At 36.0% G+C, this 19,377-nt stretch overlaps 1 protein-coding gene and 1 long non-coding RNA gene across 19 annotated transcripts in view; one reads left to right on the forward strand and one right to left on the reverse strand.

Annotated features, from left to right (window-relative positions):
* The window catches only part of SDCCAG8 (SHH signaling and ciliogenesis regulator SDCCAG8), a 236,079-nt gene that overhangs the window by 127,229 nt on the left and 89,473 nt on the right, over positions 1 to 19,377 (reverse strand). The window lies entirely within an intron of this gene.
* Positions 1 to 19,377, forward strand: part of LOC144316031 (uncharacterized) — a 44,913-nt gene that overhangs the window by 18,551 nt on the left and 6,985 nt on the right. For all 3 annotated transcript variants that reach the window (XR_013381793.1, XR_013381795.1, XR_013381794.1), the window contains exons 2-4: positions 13,861 to 14,023; positions 15,017 to 15,113; positions 18,670 to 18,778. This is a non-coding gene — a long non-coding RNA (uncharacterized LOC144316031). The remainder of the gene's footprint in view (positions 1 to 13,860; positions 14,024 to 15,016; positions 15,114 to 18,669; positions 18,779 to 19,377) is intronic.

The following is a 19,377-nucleotide window of genomic DNA, read 5'->3' on the forward strand; positions in this document are numbered from 1 at the left end:
CTGTCTGTCTCTCTCTCTCTCTGCGTCTTATGAATAAATGAGATCTTAAAAAAAAAAAAAAATCCAAAAGTGGGTTAGTCTGATTTCAAGTTCTCCAGTCTTTCTACTAAACCACATAGGTCTCCCTAAACAAACCCTATAGGTGTTAAGAGAAGACAAAGAGGAAATGATGTAATATGCTTTCTAAAACCTCTTGACCTACAATTCAGAATGGAAAACAGATATTGGAAGAAGTGTAACTCAGATGACCTTGATCAAACACCACACCAGCAAGTATGACAACTGGGATTTGCAAAGCCCCAGCCAAAATTCACTTTGAAGAAGCATTTCTCTTTGAGAATTTAGTGGTGCTGATCTCAAGAAGTGGAGTGAGGTGTGTTTAGCCTCAGGTCACAGTTTCCATTGCTTACAACACAGTGACTCCACACTAGCATAAGAACCAATGTGGCATTGACCTTTTAGCCTTCCCAATACAGTATGTAACTTTTTCATGAAACTTTTCAGTTTTCTAATTGTTTCTCATGTGACTACTAAATCCATCCTTATTGTAAGCAAATGTTCCTTTTATTTTTTTTAAAGGTTTTATTTATTCATTCATGAGAGACACAGAAACAGAAAAAAGAGAGAGAGAGAGAGAGAGAGAGAGAGAGAGAGGCAGAGACACATGCAGAGGGAGAAGCAGGCTTCACACAGGGAGCCCAACGCGGGAATCGATCCTGGGACTCCAGGATCACACCCTGGGCCCAAGGCAGGCGCCAAACCACTGGGTTTGGGATCCCCCCTAAGCAAATGTTCTTTAAAAAATTTTAACAAAAGGGTTTTGTTTGTTTGTTTGTTTGTTTTTGCCTTTTCTTAACATTAAGGGAAGTGGTATGAACTAATCACTTATATTCAGAGGCACTTCCCTGGAGCTAAAGTAACTCTCAGCCAAAACAAGTGTTTAAAACAGATGAGAAGGGACCATGGCAGAAAAGAAGTATCTTTCTAAAAGTACATAACCAAAGAAAAGAAAAATTTAAGACATCTAAAATAAAACAGGTTCTGTTACACTGTGACAATACAGCAGACATTTTGGTGAAGCCAAGCTTATACCACTGTTCTGTGATGCCAGGAGATTCAAAGGCAAAAAGAAGAATCCTTTTAGCTCTGGAGTCAGTTTACCAAAAAGAGCCCAGGTGATAGCTCTACTCTTTTGGACTGCTTTAATAAATGCTTTATTCTTGTGAGAAGTAGAGAAATGGCTTGCTTTGTATTCTCATGAGTGAAAATTTCTACCTATCACAGATAAAAAAATATTAAGTCATTCATAGAGTCTAATATATTTCTTGAAAATATGGAGGTGCCTTATTTTGTGCCCTGAATTCTCTCATGCTCTTTCTATGTTCTAAAAAGGCAAATTAGGGATGCCTGAGTGGCTCAGAGGTTGAGCATCTGCCTTTCACTCAGGGCATGATCCTGGGATCCAGGATTGAATCCCACATCAGGCTGCCTGCATGGAGCCTGCTTCTCCCTCTGCCTATGTCTCTGCCTCTCTCTGTGTGCCTCTTGTGAATAAATAAATAAAATCTTTAAAAAAATTATAAAAACGTAAATTATTGGGGTGCCTGTGTAGCTCAGTTAGCTAAGCATCCAACTCATGATGTCAGTTCTAATCATGATCTTAGGGTTGTGAGATCAAACCCTGTGTTGGGCTCCACGCTCATGTGAAGCCTGCTTGAGACTCTCTCTTTCCCTCTGCCTCTGCCTCTGCCCCTGCTCTCTCTCTCTCTCAAACTAAATAGCTAAGTAAGATATTTAAAAAAATAAATAAATAAAAGGGTAAAATATTAACATTGTTCAAATACTCATATGCTCACCCATTCACATTGTAAACACCATGGAGAGAGAGAGAGATCTTGACCTTTTATGTCTACTTATGTTAGCAGTATAATATTGTTGGGAATATAAAGCAGCATTAAGATGGCCCTGGGTGAGGTAAAATTTGAAATAAGAGGCAATGTTGGAAAGCCATAAAAAAAAGAGGTAACAATCTTTTCTAATGATCCATTGCAAAAGAGTTGTTAAGGTACAAGAACATGGCTAAGAATGGCTGGGTGAGTTAGCTACAAATCACAAATTACAAGGGATAATGAAGACCCCACACTGAGTAAAAAGAGTTAAGGAACACAATGCTAAAATCAATGTTAGATTCTTAAATTAATGAAATAGTCAAATACATAAATCTGCTAATTGTTGACCATACCAGTTACTGATAGATGTACCAATGATGTGAAGTTTGAAAATTATCTGAGAATAAATTTGGTTCAACACCAGGAAAGTATTGAGAGCTGCACTAAAAAATGACAGCTATCAATCATGATGTTAAGAAAGAATCTACCACCTTGAGAGACACACCTGCTTCCTGTGGGAAACCGAATCCTTCATTTTCTACCTTGAAGGTCCCCTGTTCTTTTCTGTAAGTTGATGCCAAGGGCTCCCAGTGTGTAGGATCTCACATCACCCTGCTGTGTGGTACATTTCATCCTGTCTTCATTCATCATGATCACAGAATTAGATGGTTTACAGTTAATGTTAACAGCAACAGGAATACATAGTAGAGCCACAATGCAAAACACCAAGAGAGACATGGAAGAAATGTACATAACTCTGTCTACCATTTAACTCAGTGAGTGAACATCTTGGAATGAATATGAAGATTGAGACATGAATATACTGAGCCTTTGGTCAATCATAGCACATGTATACCTCTTACATTATAAGCATCCCACCACACTAAATGCAATTTCATCTAAGAGACAGATGTATTTTTCATACAAATGGGCCCCCAAACATAAGCCAATTTGTTTTTATCTGATCCCTGTCTGAATAAATGGCAATCTGTCCCAACAATGGAAATAAAATAACATGAATTAGAATTTCTGAGAAAGGGTATGAATGTCTCCAATGTGGGAGGACTATAATACTTTAAACGCATATAAAATTAATGCATACAAATCCCTGTAGACTATGCTCATTATGAACAATATATGAGATTTTCAAAAGTAATTATGACCATATAGAATATTTCCCTTTCAAACTGAATTTAGACATAACCTTTTCCTGATATGTCACTTCACTCTAATGAAATAAACTGAGTTTATTTTAGTAATAGAATTATTTCAATAGCTTCACAAATAATTTTATTCCTATATTTATAAACATTCTAGAAGTTGAAGGGGTCATTTATATATTACTGTATTTAATTGGAGGAATTAATTGCTTTTGCTATTGTGAAGTCTTCGGGATTTGTCCCTACAAATAATCAAGGGTCTGCTCTAACTTCAAACATTTGAAAATGGCTTCTTAACACTGCCCCCTGTGGCTCCCTTGTCCCCTCAACTGTGAGTTGACTAAATGACAGGGGAACTACTAGGTTTAAATATCTCTAGAAGTAAAAACCTCCTAGGAATGTTTGATCTCTTACAAATCAACCTAATTGAATTATCATCCAAGAGAATATTTCTGTTTTGTTCATAGCTGTATCACGAGAGCTATGTTAGTGGAGTAATTTTAATAAACTTAAAACACTTCAGATCTTTGGCAATCCCCTGCTTTACATAGCTGGTCATGCCATGGCATCTATTCTACTGCACGTACCATAAAATGCTATATTGGGACATTGAAATGTGACAGGTCTTGTAATATTGTTTGTGGAGAGAATGTAACTAAAAAGACCGGTGCAGGTCTATGTTCCTGTGTACATAATATGAAAATCCTTTAGTATCTTGTAACCATCCCATGTTATAAATTTATTTTTTTTAAGACTTTATTTGTTTGAGAGAAAGAGAAAGCATGAGCAGGAGGAGGGGCAGAGGGAGAGGGAGAAGGAGACGCCTTGCTGAGTAGGGAGCCTGATGTGGCACTGGTTCCCAGGACCCCAGGATTATGACGTGAGCCGAAGGCAGACACTTAACCAACTGAGCCACCCAGGCGTATCCTCCCCGCCATGTTATAGCTTTTTTTTTTTTTTTTTTAAAAGGAAGGCTTTAAATAGGTAACAGTTTGGCTTCTTATTTTCTAGAAGGAAATTTATGTTGGCAATGTGCTTAACATTCCAATTTAATAAAAGGAGGATCCATTTTACATTTAAAATGTGAATATATAAAATTAACTTATGGGAAAGTAAATTGGTGCAACCACTATGGAAAACAGTAATGGAAAGTCCTCAAAAAATTATAAGTAGAACTAACAGATGATCCAGCCATTCCACTTCTGGGAATTTATCTGAAGGAAACAAAATCAAAAAATCAAAATCACCATCTCAAAAAGATATCTGCATTTCCCATGTTCAATTCAGCTTTATTCAGAGTGGTTAAGATAGGGGCACAAACTATCAGTCCATGGATGAATGAATAGATCAAGAAAAGGTGATTTTAGATATTTAGCCATAAAAAAAGATGGAAATCCGTGACAAAATGGATAGACTTTGAGGGCATTATGCTAAGTAAAACAAGTCAGACAAAGAGACAAATACCATTTGTGGTATTTGTATGTGGAACAAATATGTGGAACTTTATATGTGGAACCTAAAAAAAAAAATCCAAACTGAACTCATAGAACTGAGGGGTGGGCCAAACTGTTGAAAGGGGTCAAAAGGTACAAACTTTCAGTTATAAGATATCTGGGGATTCAGTACACTATGATGACTAAAGTTAACATTACTGTACTGTATATTTGAAGGTTACTAAGAGAATATATCTCAGGAGTGCTCCTTACAGGAAAAAAAATGTGTAGCTATGTGAAGTGATGGATGTTAACTAAATTTATTGTGGTCATCATTTCACAATATATACATATATCAAATCATCATATTGTACACCTAAAACTAATATTTAATTAAGTTAATTTATTTATTTGAGAGAGAGGAGAGCAAGCATGCAAGAGTAGGAGGGAGGGGCAGACCGAGAGAGAGAGAGAGAGAGAGAGAGAGAGAGAGAGAGAAGCCAACACCTCACTGAGCAGGGAGCCCGACGTGGGACTTGATCCCAGGACCCTGGGATTATGACCTGAGCTGAAGACAGACACTTAACCAACTGATCCATCCAGGCACCCCAAAAACTAACATAGTATTAAATGCTAATTGTATCTTAATAAAATGGGGAACTTATATGTATTACATGAATTATTTAATAATTTACATATATTTAAATACATACACATTTAAATATGTACATGTTATACATTATAATCTATTATATGTGTATGTATGTTTTAAGTATATGTAATATATTCAAATTAACTTCAAATGCTAATTTAATAAAATAACAAGGGATATTAGTAAAAAAAAAAATGGCCAAGAAGAAACTGTGCCTCCTTCCATTCTTCCCTGAAATGGGGTCATGTGGACCAAGAGGCAGGAGGGTGGCAAGTGAAGACAACTCCGGTTTCTGGGATGTGAGTCACCAACACAAAGGACTCTTGGACCCGTAGTTCCTAATAAATAATGCAATTCTCTTTTATAGTGACTTCCTATGTGATTCATATTAAAAATGTTAGACTAACTGTAAGCCAATTCTTTAAGGAACTTTAAAAGTATTTTACTTGCTACAGTAAGTACACCCAAAAGAAAAATAAACCTGGAATTGTTTCTCTCAAAATAAGCTATAATAAAAACAGGAAGATCCTTTTTCTGATGGGACATCCTTATATTAAAAGGTAGGTCTCTTCTAAGGGCAAAAAATTATTTCATATGTTTTTTTCTCTTATGAAAGAGGCACTACTCAACTAGTACAAATGCTGAGAGATAAAAGAATTACTCAAGAAAAGTATCTATAAATGGCTACTCTCAAATGTTCATTATAATTGTTGACTTTTGTCACCATTTGAAAATTATTTTATCACCAACTGAGAAAATCACCCACAGCAAAAATAAAATAATTCCAATTTAGGAAAACAAACTGTTAATTCTTGTAAATAATTTCTTCCCAAGTCCTCAATTCAACAGAAGTATTTTTGAGTGCCTACTATGTGCTGGACATTGTATAGTATATATATACTTTTTTAAAATGTATATAATCCAGATGACCAGATAATTACATACATGTATACATCTCCAATCTGTCCACTCTTCATCTCACTCTTTCTTGTCCTTTATAACTATTAAAATGTAAACTAATTTCCTATATTTTGATTAAAAAAGAAAAACAAAATGATACATCTAATTTTTCATATTACCTCCTCAAATTTACAAGCATCTGGGCTACAGTAAATAACAGAAATTATTGCAACATTCTTATTCAGTTCTTGTAAAAATTTATAGCAGAAAATATCTTGTAAGTATTAATATTAAGGCTCCAGGATTCATGTTAAATGAAGTCTAACCACAATTTTCACATTACATTTCTATATTTTGGGCCATCTTATTCTGTGTATCTTTGAATACTAAAGCTATTAATATTTTATGATAAAATAATTGAAAATATACTGAAATATAAGATTAAAATAACTTTGGTCATATTGCCCACTACTAATTACAGTGTTGTTGCTACTGCAGTATTCCCCACTGGTAGAAACGGAACCAAACACAAATAAAAAACAAGATTAAATATAAAAACATGCTAAAACAATTTTAAAAAACGAGAATGAAAGGCATTGTCAAGTAAGATAAAGATATTTTCACCATCTATAAAGATAAATAAATTGAAAGAACTGAAACTACTGCTATTCTAAAAGTTTTATCTGATTTTGCTACAGGAAAAATTATATGTAAATTTAAATGTGTGAAATTTTTATAGTTTAGAAAACATCTTTTTATTATTAAATATATTTATAATACCTTCAGGTTCTCATGATAAGATTAAAAATACTTAAAAGACATCAAGGATATAATTTCTCATCCTAAATTAAATAGTTAATTTCTGAAATTTTTTTCAAAATTGACAACTACCTTACATGAATTACAGCATAAAGGTTTCTATTCTACTGGCTTCTATTGACATAAAGCAATACAGAATTCCAATGGTTTTCTAGATTTTCTATTTCTGCTTCAAATGTAATGCTTTTTAAATACTGTAATTACAGGAATACCAATATTCAAGTATACCTTTCAAAACCAAAAATTTTTTTGAGTAGACATAAAAGTACAATTACTAAATGACAATTTCCAAAGAAAATGAGTTAGTAAGTCTGCTGCTATTCCAACAGTAAGCATGGTTTCTCAGTTATGGTTCAGCTATTAAAAATTGTGTGAAAATAAACTGCCCATTTATTCTTAGTAAAAAAAAGCAGGCAGTTGTGGCAAAACTATTTTATCTCTTAGATAATGCACGCATTTTTTATTATTTTTCAACTAGAACAAATTATAACTATTATATTCAATGTTACTTTTTTAGGAGTTGTCAGAAAAGTATCAGTTAAATATTCTGATTCCTAAAAGGAAAACACAAGAAAGCTTTAGGACTATTTTGCACCTAACTTTCAAGACCTTGATGTGCATTCTTTAATTTGTCAAATAAAATTCCTCTTCCTTAAGTATTGTGCTAATTGATTATATTTTATCTAAAATGTGCTCCTACCAAAAGGGCCCTAAAACATTTGGGAGGATCCTAAAGCATTTGGGTGTTAACTTCCCTGTTTACATCAAGACTTTAATAAAAATACAGGCCTTAAAAAAAAAAAAAAGGTACAGTGAGAGGTAGAAGATATTCAATTATCATCTTTGTCTACTTGTCCCTTTACAAATGCGAAAATTGGGGTCCAGTGGGATCAAATCAAACAATCGATTGAAGTTCTCTCAGCTGGACTAGAACCCAGGTTTTGGACTCTTCACCGAACTCCATTTCCACTCAAATGTGGAATCATGCTAAACCACAATGCTAACTCAGTTAACAAGCATCAACAAGCTTCTATTGGCAATAATTAATTTTTTTTAATGCAATAAAGAAGACACATCATCTGTTTCTTTTCTGACAACTGTTATTCAACAAGAAGTTTTTCTCTGTGCTCTGTGTATTCTCTTATTAGTTAAATTCTGTCAATCTCTGACAACCAGAACAAATTTAAGACTCAGATCCCCTTTTTAAAACTAGGTTTATAAGACCATATATATCATTTCTTAATTTAAAAAATGTATTTTATAGGATTTTATTTTTTATCAATTTTACTGTTTAGTATAGGTGCTGGAGCCAAATAACATATTTCTTTTCTCTCAAACCAAGAAAAGCTCAAACATTTAGACCTATTTAAAATCTCCCAGCCTTTCCACTTGAAACAGAATGATTTTATAAGAAATCATATTTTAATTGTTCACAAAATCAGTTTGAAAAGACTGAGAAAAAGGAAACCCTCCCCTAAGGTGTCTAGACCACTTAACGGTACAGACGATGGAATTTAGCCCCCCTTCTGTCCCATATAAGTATACTGGACCTCCAAGAGGTCACCCTCTTTTACCACCTCCCCACTTTCTGTTACTCCTTGGTGAACCCGATGACAGAGAACATCCACAGCAATGCTCTGGCTATAAAACTCTAAAGAGAGTAAGAGAGGTAGAGTTTTACTACACCTAGAACATCCAAACCTCTTCCCTGAACACTTATGCTTGGATTCAAAATACTCTGACCACTGAAACCGCATGTCTGTCTTCAACTCACCTCTTAGCTGCTACTCTGCTCGTGACACAAAATGGATTCTCTTCCACTGGAAAATTGGACAATGTAACCTTATCTTGTTGGACGGTTTTCACTGAAATTAATGAGACGGTCTTATGTGAAGAGGAAACAGCAAATTTTAACAACAAAACTGGGTTTATTTTTAGAGACATAACTGATTGAAAAAAAAATCCTTCTGTACTGAGACATGGTGTACGTGATCTCACCTTATGGGGAGTTTTTAGAAAATTCACTTTAGCTGTGAGTTATAGAAATATTTCTGTAAAATCTATTTGGGGAACTTAAGAATTTATTGTACTTTGCTTTAACTCAAAAATAACCTATATTTTCTGACTAATTTGGCAAGAAGCTTCTAATGTAAAGTAGATGTTTTAGTTAATAAATATTTTGAGTATGACTCTTTTACATTAGCAGCATCCACATACAAAGAAGTAAATTTATCTATTCAATTTATTGACCATGTATTCAATCATGACGGCTGTGTATATATATATATATATATATATATATATATATATACACACAGCTTTTCATAGTTTAGAAGACACTTTCATATAAAGTACTAAACTTATATGCTATGACAATTAGAAAAATAACAGAACTCTTGCCTTCATTCACTTTCAAAAAGAAAAATGAAGGAGGCAAAGAACAGAGAAATATTGGGTAATGATTAGGATGGAATGTTTTTTTTTATCAAGATAAAATTGATATATAACAGGGTTTTACTGCTGACCTTGAACAACATGAGTGTTAGGAGTGTGGGCCCCTGACAAAGCTGAAAATCCACATATAATTTTTCATTCCCCCAAAACTTCACTATTAAAAGCCTAATGCTAAAAAAAAAAACAAAAATAAAAAATAAAAGCCTAATGCTGACCAGAAGTCTTATCAATAATATAGTTGATTAACACATATTTTGTATATTCTATGTATTATATACCATTCTTACAACACAGTAAGCTAAAGAAAAAAGGTTATTAAGAAAGTCATAAGGAAGATAAAATACACGTATAGGACACTACTTATTGAAAAAAAATCGATGCATAAGTGGGCCCTAGTAGTTCAAACCCATGTTGTTCTAGGGTCAACTGTACTTTTAGGTATACAGCATAATGATTTGATAAATGTACATGAACATGCTTTTCAAAGGAGAGTAGGTCAATGGACTTAAAAGAAATCTGAAAAACTGATTTTACAGAGTTGAATTCCTCAAATTTCCAATGTAGTCTATTTATCCAGATTATTTAGATGAAGAAATTGGAATATCAGGCAGGCCCATCCCTTTTCCATGGGGAGTTTACCAACACAGGTTTACCTGCCAACTATACATCTGATCCCTATGTACAAAGGCACTTTGAGTTCTTAGCGATCTCTGCCTAATTTCTTCAGTATTTGCCATCAATCTAATCTGTCACTTGGCTCATTGGTGCCTGCATGCACTGTTAGTACATAGTAGGTAAAAAAGTCAATGCTTTGATTTGACTAAAATTATTCTGAGGAAGGAATATGGTCTGGTTCTCAAACAAGAAAATAAACCAGCAGTTTAAGAAAACATATGGAAGACAGAATGAAAATATCCAGCTATAGGGAGGTCACCGGGTTCTGCGCTGTCATGTGTGCTAAACTGTTTAAACCACTGACTTTACTAAGGACACCAATGATGTGCTGATCAAATCTGCCTGTGACATAGATGTGAGAGTCTAATTTATTATGTAGAGATGTCAAAAACAGAATCCAAAGTGGTTCAGACCAGCTGACACAATAGGTCCAAAAAAATTATCAACTTTCAGGGAGACAAATGCAGATACTTATATTTACTGTCCGATGTCAGGCAGCAGACACATGCCATTTGGAGTTTTAACTGAACTGAAGCTCAATAAGAATTCACAGTGAGAAATGTTTGATAAACACATAACGCAAAATGATAACTGGCTCTGCTGTTAGATTAATGTAAGCTCAGATGACTGGTCAGGTCATACCAAAAAAATCATATTCATTTATTGTGGTTCTAGAAAGCAACTAGATAAAATAAAACACAATCAGGAGAAAGAGATAAGGGTGGAGAATAGCAGTCATCAAGACATTAGAAAAAATAAGTTATTAACATTAATAGACCAGTTATTATTTGTTGTGTACTGTGTCATGGGGTTAACACAGATTATCTCAAATTTTACAAAACCTTGTAATGTAGTGATTTTAGGGGCACCTGAGTGGCTCAGTCAGTTGATTTCAGCTAAGGTCATGATTTCAGGGCCATGTAATCAACCTGACATCAGGGTCCACACTCAGTGGGGAGTCTGCTTGAAATTTCCCTCCCTCTCCCTTTCTCTGCCCCTCCTCCTACTCATACATGCTCTTACTCCAAAATAAAAAATAAGTCTTTACTAAAAAAAAGTTTTTTAAAACTGTTAATTTTAGGATGCCTGGGCGGTTCAGTGGTTGAGCACCTGCCTTTGGCTCAGGGCATGATCTCAGAGTCCCAGGACTGAGTCCCACATCGAGTTCCCCACAGGGAGCCTGCTTCTCCCTCTGCCTGTATCTCTGCCTTTCTCTCTCTCTCTCTCTCTCTGTGTGTCTCTCAGGAATAAATAAATAAAATCTTAAAAAAAAAACTTAATTTTATCTATCCTCATTTACAGATAAGAAAACTGAGGCTTGGACATCTTAAGTGATTTGCCCAAGTTCACCAAGTAGTAGGTAGTGAAGTAAGAATTTGACTTCAGACATCTACTTCAGGGCCTAACCTCTTGGCTACCACTCTACCTACCCATCCATCCAGTTATGGGATCCTAACTGCATGCAAGAAACTGAAGCACTAGAGATATTAGAACAACGACTTAAAGGCTGGTGATCCACAGAGTTATTGTGGGGAACAGTGTTCAGACAAAGGGAACATCAAGTACCAAGACCTTGAAGTGGGAGTTTATCTGATGTGTCTGCAAAACACCATGGAAGCCAGTGTAGCCAGAGCAGAGAGATGGGGGAGAAAAGTAGGAGATGAAGACAGAGAGGAATAGGATCAAATTGTGTAGCACTTTCACCTTGTACATCTCTGTAAGGACTTTGCCTTTTACCAGAACTGAGATAGGGAACCACTAGAGGGTTGTAATCAGAAGAGTGACAAGATCTGGCATAAGTTTTAACAGGGTCCCTCTGGCTGCAAAGGGACTAAAATGGGGAGAAACAGAGGGAAGGGAAATCAGTTAGGACATTCTTGCAATCACACTGACGAAGAGATAGTGTCTTGGACTACAGTATAGGAGTGGATATAACTGGTGGGAGTATATGGATGGCAAGGAGGTACCCAAAAAGAGGTCTAATATCATTAATGATCAGGGAAATGCAAATGAGAACCACAATGAGATACCATTTTACACTATTAGAGTGGCAAAATAAAAAAAAAGTCAAATTTTATACTAATTAACTGCTATAAAAGAAAAAAAAAGGAACATTATTATAAAAGAAGGGCTTTTTGGGGTTGTTTTTTGGATTCTCTTAGAGAAAGAGAGGGGCAGAGGCAGAGTGAGAATCTTAAGCAGATTCCATACCTAGTGCAGAGCCCAGACATGGGGTTCGATTTCATGACCCTGACATCATGACGTAAGCTGAAATCGAGTCAGACACTTAACTGACTGAGCCCCACAGGTGTCCCAAAAGAAGTTAGTTTCATCTTGATTCTGCCTACAACTTTTTGCCTGCCATAGCAAAATAAAGATGAACTAGGATTTAGAGGATGTGTCCTCTAGTCGAGGCATTATCATTTATTACTGAAGTTCATCCTTCAGCTCACCTATGCATTCATTTACTCATTCACTCAACTGACAGATAAAACTTATTGTAAGCCTTCTCTGTGCTGGGTCCTGGGGACACAGGATGGATAAGAATACAGACTCTGACTGCAAATGGTTTATCACTATTACCGGCAAGTGATTTCAGCTTTCTGGGGCTCAGTCTTCCATCCTCATCTCTTGAGCCCTCTTCGTCCTGCAGGTACACACCGAAGAGTGCCTCTGCATATTCTGTCCCTTTTGCCTGAATGGCCTCCCCTTTCTGTCTCTTTGATCCAGACTAGGATGAAGTATGACTTGTATGGTAGGATCATTTTTTAAGCAACAGTGTCATTGATACAGTTCACATACAATTCTCTCATTAAAGTATACAACTGAATGTGTTTTAGTCTATTCAGAGTTGTACAACCATCATATTGGTCAATTTTAGAACACTTTATGACCTCCAAAGAAACCCTATGCTCACTAGCAGTCCTCCTCATGTACCCCCAACCTCCTCAGCCCTAAGTGACCACTAATCCTTCTGTCCTATAGATTTGCCTATTCCGGACACTTCCCACAAGTGAAATCATACAATATGTTGTCTTTCATGCCAGGCTTCTTTCACTCAGCATACTCTTTTCAGGTTTCAACCGTCTTATAGAAAGTACCAGTATGTCTTTTGATTTTACTGTCAACATATAGACAGAGATAGAGAAATAATAACATTTTATTTAGCCATTTATTAGTTGATGACCATTTAAGTTGTTGCCAGTTGGGAGCTATTATGACTAATGCTGCTATGAACATTGATGAACATAGTTTTGTGGGGACATGTTTCATTTCTCTTGGGTATATACATTGTAGTGGAATTGCTGGGTTATGTTGAACCTTTGGAGAAACTGCCAGACTTTTTTCCAAAGCAGCTGCACTACTTTACAATCCTACTAGCAATGCATGAGGCTCCAATTTCTCCACATCCTTGCCAACACTGGTTACTATCTGTCTTTTTGATTATAGCCATTCTAGTAGGTGTGAAATAGTATCTCATTTTGATTTTGATTTGCATTTCTCTGATAGCTAACGATGATGAGCAACTTTTCACATGCTTTTTCTGCCAGCTGTATATCTTCTTTGGAGAAATATCGATTAAGATTCTATGCCTGGGAGTGCCTTGGTGGCTCAGTCAGTTAAGCATCTGCCTTCGGCTCAGGTCCTGATCTTGGGGTCCTGGAATTAAGCCCCATGTCAGGCTCCCTGCTCAGTGGGGAGTCTGTTTCTCCCTCTCCCTCTGCCCTTCTCTCCCCCCACAACTCAAAGAAATAAATAAAATCTTTTAAAAAAAAAAAAAGATTCTTTGCCTGTTTTTAATTGGGTTGTCTTTTTTGTGAAATTGTAAGCATACTTTTTGTTTTTAAGATTTATTTATTTATTTTTATTTATGATAGACAGAGAGAGAGAGAGAGAGAGAAAGAGGCAGAGACACAGGAGGAGGGAGAAGCAGGACCCATGCCGAGAGCCCGACGTGGGACTCGATCCCGGGACTCCAGGATCGTGCCCTGGGCCAAAGGCAGGCGCCAAACCGCTGAGCCACCCAGGGATCCCCAAATTGTAAGCATACTTTGAAAGTCCTAGTCATAAATCTCTTAACAGCAACATGATTTGTAAACAAGTTCTCTCACTGTGGGGGCTGTCTTTCCACTTTATTGATGGTGTCCTTTAAAGCACAAAAGTTTCCAATTTTGATGATGCCCAACTTATCTATTTTTTTCCTGCTCCTTGTGCTTTTGGTGTCATATCTAAGAAACCACTGCCTAGACCAAGGTCACAGTGATTTTATGCCTATGTTGTCTTCCAAGAGCTTTAGAAGTTTAGTGCTTATGTTTAGGTCTTCACTTTGAGTTAATTTTTGTAAATGGTACAAGGTAGCAGGTTCATTCTTTCACAAATAGATATCCAGTTTGCCCAGCACCATTTGTTGAAACACCATCCTTTCCTCCAATGAATTTTCTTATTATCCTTGTGGAAAACTGGCTGTTGAGTAGGATCTTTTTGAATTCTCTCCCACCACAGGAAGCCACCCCTTGCACTGAGCCCCCATCTTATCACATTTTACCTCCTCACCAGACTATATGAGTTGTGTAAGCAATACACATATTTTATTTTAAACGTATCTCATTGTAACCCCAATACTTATTTGTGAGTGCCATATAATAGTTTACCAACAACTATTAATTAAACAAATTAGTGCCTAAAAATGAAGTGATCATTCTCTACTCACCTGCTGTCTAATTATCTACAATATGAAGGGGACAGAACAAGTCATTAAAAGCTTTCTGGTTCTCAGTACCCATCATACCACTGCTTCTGACAACCCAAGGCCCTCCCTTTGATTTTTCATGTGACCAATGAAAGGAGAGAGACTAAAGAAAAAAATCACCTCCATGAATTATATTACTATGTGATTAGAAAGCATCTTCTGAAAAATGCCAAGCTATATCAAGTTACTCTCAACAACCAGTAATGGTTTAGGGTGAAGATGTGGAGAGAAGGAGGTTATAATAGCTATTATAGTTTTTAAAAATCTTATTGTTATTATTATAGATCCCTCCTCAAAATACTGGATAGAAGATAATGATGGATCTGTGGTCATGTTTGCCTTCTCTGAGCTAGAGTCTAATGGGAAGCAGAATATGTAGAGGTAAAAGCCTGGTTATTCTCTGTGTAAATGTCTTTAGAATGCATTCTAAAATATTTCTCAGGGCAGCCCCAGTGGTGCCGCCTGCGGCCTGGGGTGTGATCCTGGGGACCCGGGATGGAGTCCCATGTCAGGCTTCCTGTAGGGGTCCTGCTTCTCCCTCTCCCTGTGTCTCTGCCTCTCTCTCTCTCTCTCTCTCTCTCTCTGTGTCTCTATGAATAAACAAAATCTTTAAAAAAATAAAAACAAAAAAAAAATCTTTCTCATTTTCTCCTCTACTTCCCTACCCCCTTACCCTCCACTCTTCTTTACTCCTCTTATTTTTATAACTGAGACAGTAACTCTAGGATCCTCTCGTGTCTTCTGGCTGATGAGGTAAATCTAAGGTACCCTAAATTCAGCATTTAGAGACTTAAGACTTTAGGCTCTGATCAAGAAAAATCGTTAGCTAGTCATAACGTCTTGTATGACATATTAGTAAGATACACACAAAGATAAATATCCACATGCAGATTTTCAAATATAAACACAAATAGATATCAGATCCATTGTTCTAACTCCTCCTTCAGATTAAAACATATCTGGTTCTTGTTATAGAAATCTTTCTATTCCTTCAATCACTTTAATCACTATACACCTTATATATAGTACACCTCCAGTAAGCAGGAAAGAAACAATGACCCAGCCCTATAATTCAATATTAAACTTAAGTGCAGAGACTCAAATTAGGACAGGACAATTATCTCTTAGTATGAGTAAATTCAGATGTCTTTTTTTTATTTTTTAAAAATTGAGAGAGAGAGAGAGAGAGAGAGAGAGACAGCAAGTGGAGAAGAGAGGCAGAGAGAGAGAAAGAGAGAGAGGAAGAAAATCCCAAGCTGAGTGCAGAGCCCAACATGGAACTCGATTCCATGACCCATGAGTCAAAGCCAAGTGTCAGATGCTCAACCAACTGAGCCACCTAGGTGGCTCTGAGTGAATTCAGATTTCTGTGCATGAAATCCTGAGCAAATTAAAAGGGGTCCAAAAGAAAATGCAGTACTTGCAATGATGGGATAGTCTTTTAAGTGGAACAGTTCTTTCTAGCCTATCTCCTTAAGATACCCATAGAAGTTTTACCTCCCTTTTTTCCTTGGCTACTATTCTAAGAAGACCAGAGCCCTTCCTCACACTTTAATGGGAACTTTCAACAACGAGTTTGACTTATGATTTCCTAAGCCAGGCTAATGCTATCAGTTGCATGATTTATTACCATGGAGAGAGACAGATCAGACACAGAATGAATATCAGAACTTCAGCTGTTAAGTAGAGAGATTTGATACACAGAACAATTTTCCATTCCTCATGGAGAGGACAGAAGGCAAGCCAGATGTAAGGACACTGGTGCTTTATTGTCTTTTCCCTAAAAACTAAATGTTACTGCAGCTGATCCACTTAAAAACAGATGTTAATAGCAAAAAGGGTTAAATTACTTTGACAGCCTGTTAACGAGAATAATAGGAAAACCTAGACACTATGCAATTTATTAATAGTCAGCTCTATCTAGAAGCTTTGTCTCAGGTAGTCTTTCACACCGCACTCCAATGAGGGTCAGGGAAATATTCCAGGAATATGTGAGATCTCTGAGAGGTTAAAAAAATTATTTTCATTCTGATGATTTAAAAAAATCAAAATGCAGAGACTTAACATAATCATATTCTAACCACAGGATTTCATTCCACGGAAGCATTTATGCAAGCACCAAGTGGAAGCATTAAGGGAAAGCATTAACTATTAGTATCATTGTTCTCTAACAGGAGAACACTCCTGTCATCCTGTGGATCATGGGTTCACAAGGAAACTCTGGCTGAGGATATTTAATTCCACGGGTTTTGGGAAGGCTGGCTACTCCTCTAAAATACTTCCTTAGACAGTTTGCTTTTGCCTGAAATGTTTCCAATAGAACTTCATTCTTAATTCAGAAGAGGGCTTTAATCCTTATTGCAAATTAAAGTCTATCTTGTAATTAAATTCAACTGCTTAAAAGACTAGACATTTTATTGTTCTATTATGAATCATAATGAAAAGAATATGATCTAAAATTGATGACAGTAAAATTTCATCTTTATCAAATCAGGTGAATAACTGGAAGATCTGAAATGACACTTGAGACTCCATGTAATTTATATTGATTTTATTAATACTTAATTCATAATTAAGAGGGGTAGAGAAGTATTGCCTATGTTTTTGGTAACAAAGGAATTTTGAGCTAGAGAAAAACCTTAGCTATCATTTCTCCAAGCTTTTCACTCCCCTGGGAAAAAAGGTGAAGCTCTGAGAGGTTTGCTCAGGAAATTAGCCAAAAAGCCAAATCAAGAAGTCAAATAAAACTCTGTACTCTGTATTTTACCTTCCATCGTTAGTCATGTAGAAACCTTCTACAAATCATTAAGGTAATTGTGAATACTTTATTTCTAAAAACTAATCCTACTTGATTCCAACATTATTTACAAAATGACATTTTATTGTATATTATCTGAAATTTGAACATCTTGAAATTATTCCATTATATAGAAAATATTACAAAGGAAATGAAAAACCTATGCAAACATTCCCCAAACACAGTATGATTTCTGTGCTTGACTGCAGAGTGTGCAGTATGTTATATAATAGGCAATTACACTGGGATTCTGAACCTTATAGAAAGAAGCCCATTCTCTATGGGCAATCTTTTATAATGGAGACGTGGCACTGGAGATATTGAGGTCAGTTATACTAGCGTGCCTTGGAATCAAAAGACACATACATCCATTCAATGCATCTTCCTTTCCCACATGCCAATCCCACTCCCGCCTTTGCCCCATCCCCATTCCTTTGCTCAAGCTGACACATTGGACCTCCCAACCAAAATGCCTTCCTCTCATCCACTCTGGGCAACAGCCTACCCATTCTTCAAGGATGCCAGCTCTCCCTCTTCTAAATCCCCATACCCTTGTATAGTTTGCTAATTATAGTTACTGGGATCTCTTGAACATTTACATATTTGCATACCTGTCTTACACTTTCCCTTCTTTAAGAACAGAAAAACAGAAGCTCATTCGAGGCCAGTATGGTGCATGCAGTATATGGTTGTTGAATTAAAGTGAAGTTGAGGGCAAAAAATTCTGAATTTGCGTCTGTTCTAATCCAAATCTGACTTATTATTCTTTCCTTTGAAAGTACATGTAAATGGCCCTATTAAAGTGATCACTCTGAAGAGCAAGCAGCAACACATAAAAATGCTGGAGGTATCGTTACATGAAATATGCAAAAACCAAAATTATACCTAGGCTTTGTTTATTACTTGAAAATATCATATATGCATATGGACAAATAGTAGAAGGTAAAACAGAAAAATGAAAACAATTTGCTCTATTGGGTGATGGATTTATTGGCTTCTGTGAATGTGCTTATGTTTATATGATAAATATTGTTTAAAATGTATACATCTGTGGTAATTAGTAATATTTATACTGAATATCAGTACTAATATTTCTGGACTGTTAAAAAAAAAAGGCACACATAGCTGTCCTTTGTCTAGTGCTTTCTAGCTCGCTGGCCCATATGGACACACAAGGAGTTTCAGGCCACCTGGTAGCTACCACAATTGCAGAGCTGGTACCTGAAAAGATGCTCCGCAAGAGGGGCAGGTAGGTTTGTAAGTTCAACTATTAAAGTCAAAAGAAGCATGCAAAAAAGTTTTTTTAAGAACCAAACTATAAATCATCCAGTGAAATAGAAAATATAGCAAAAATTCCTTGAGTTCAGTTTAGTTTTATATTCCTATCCAAAGACAAACATTTATTTCTAAATGTTTACCCCATAAGGGATATGCTTTCTAAACGGGCTTGTTTTATGTCCAATATGTACCCTCATCTCTAAATCGCCCTAAATTGCTATCTTCATATATATTGTTTCTGCTTATACATTTTATTTTTAAAAAATACATTATTATAATGAATAGCATTACCATCTTTCCTGGAGAATCAAATGACTCTTTTTTGGGTGTATGAATTTCTACTGTGTTTTCATGAAAGACATACACATGTACTACCACCTAAAACCTCTGCCCAAATCATTAACAAAGTTACAAATGGTAAATGCCCCAACTACTCCAATTAGGTATTATTCACTGGGTTGATTTGGAACTGTTCCTTTGTGGGGGAAAAAAAAAAGAAAGTTACCTTTTCACTGCTAATTTTGTGACTTTCTTGATATACTTATGGTTTAAAATGAAGAAACAAACTTT

This window comes from Canis aureus, chromosome 6 (genome assembly GCF_053574225.1).
Source record: "Canis aureus isolate CA01 chromosome 6, VMU_Caureus_v.1.0, whole genome shotgun sequence".
NCBI lineage: Eukaryota > Metazoa > Chordata > Mammalia > Carnivora > Canidae > Canis > Canis aureus.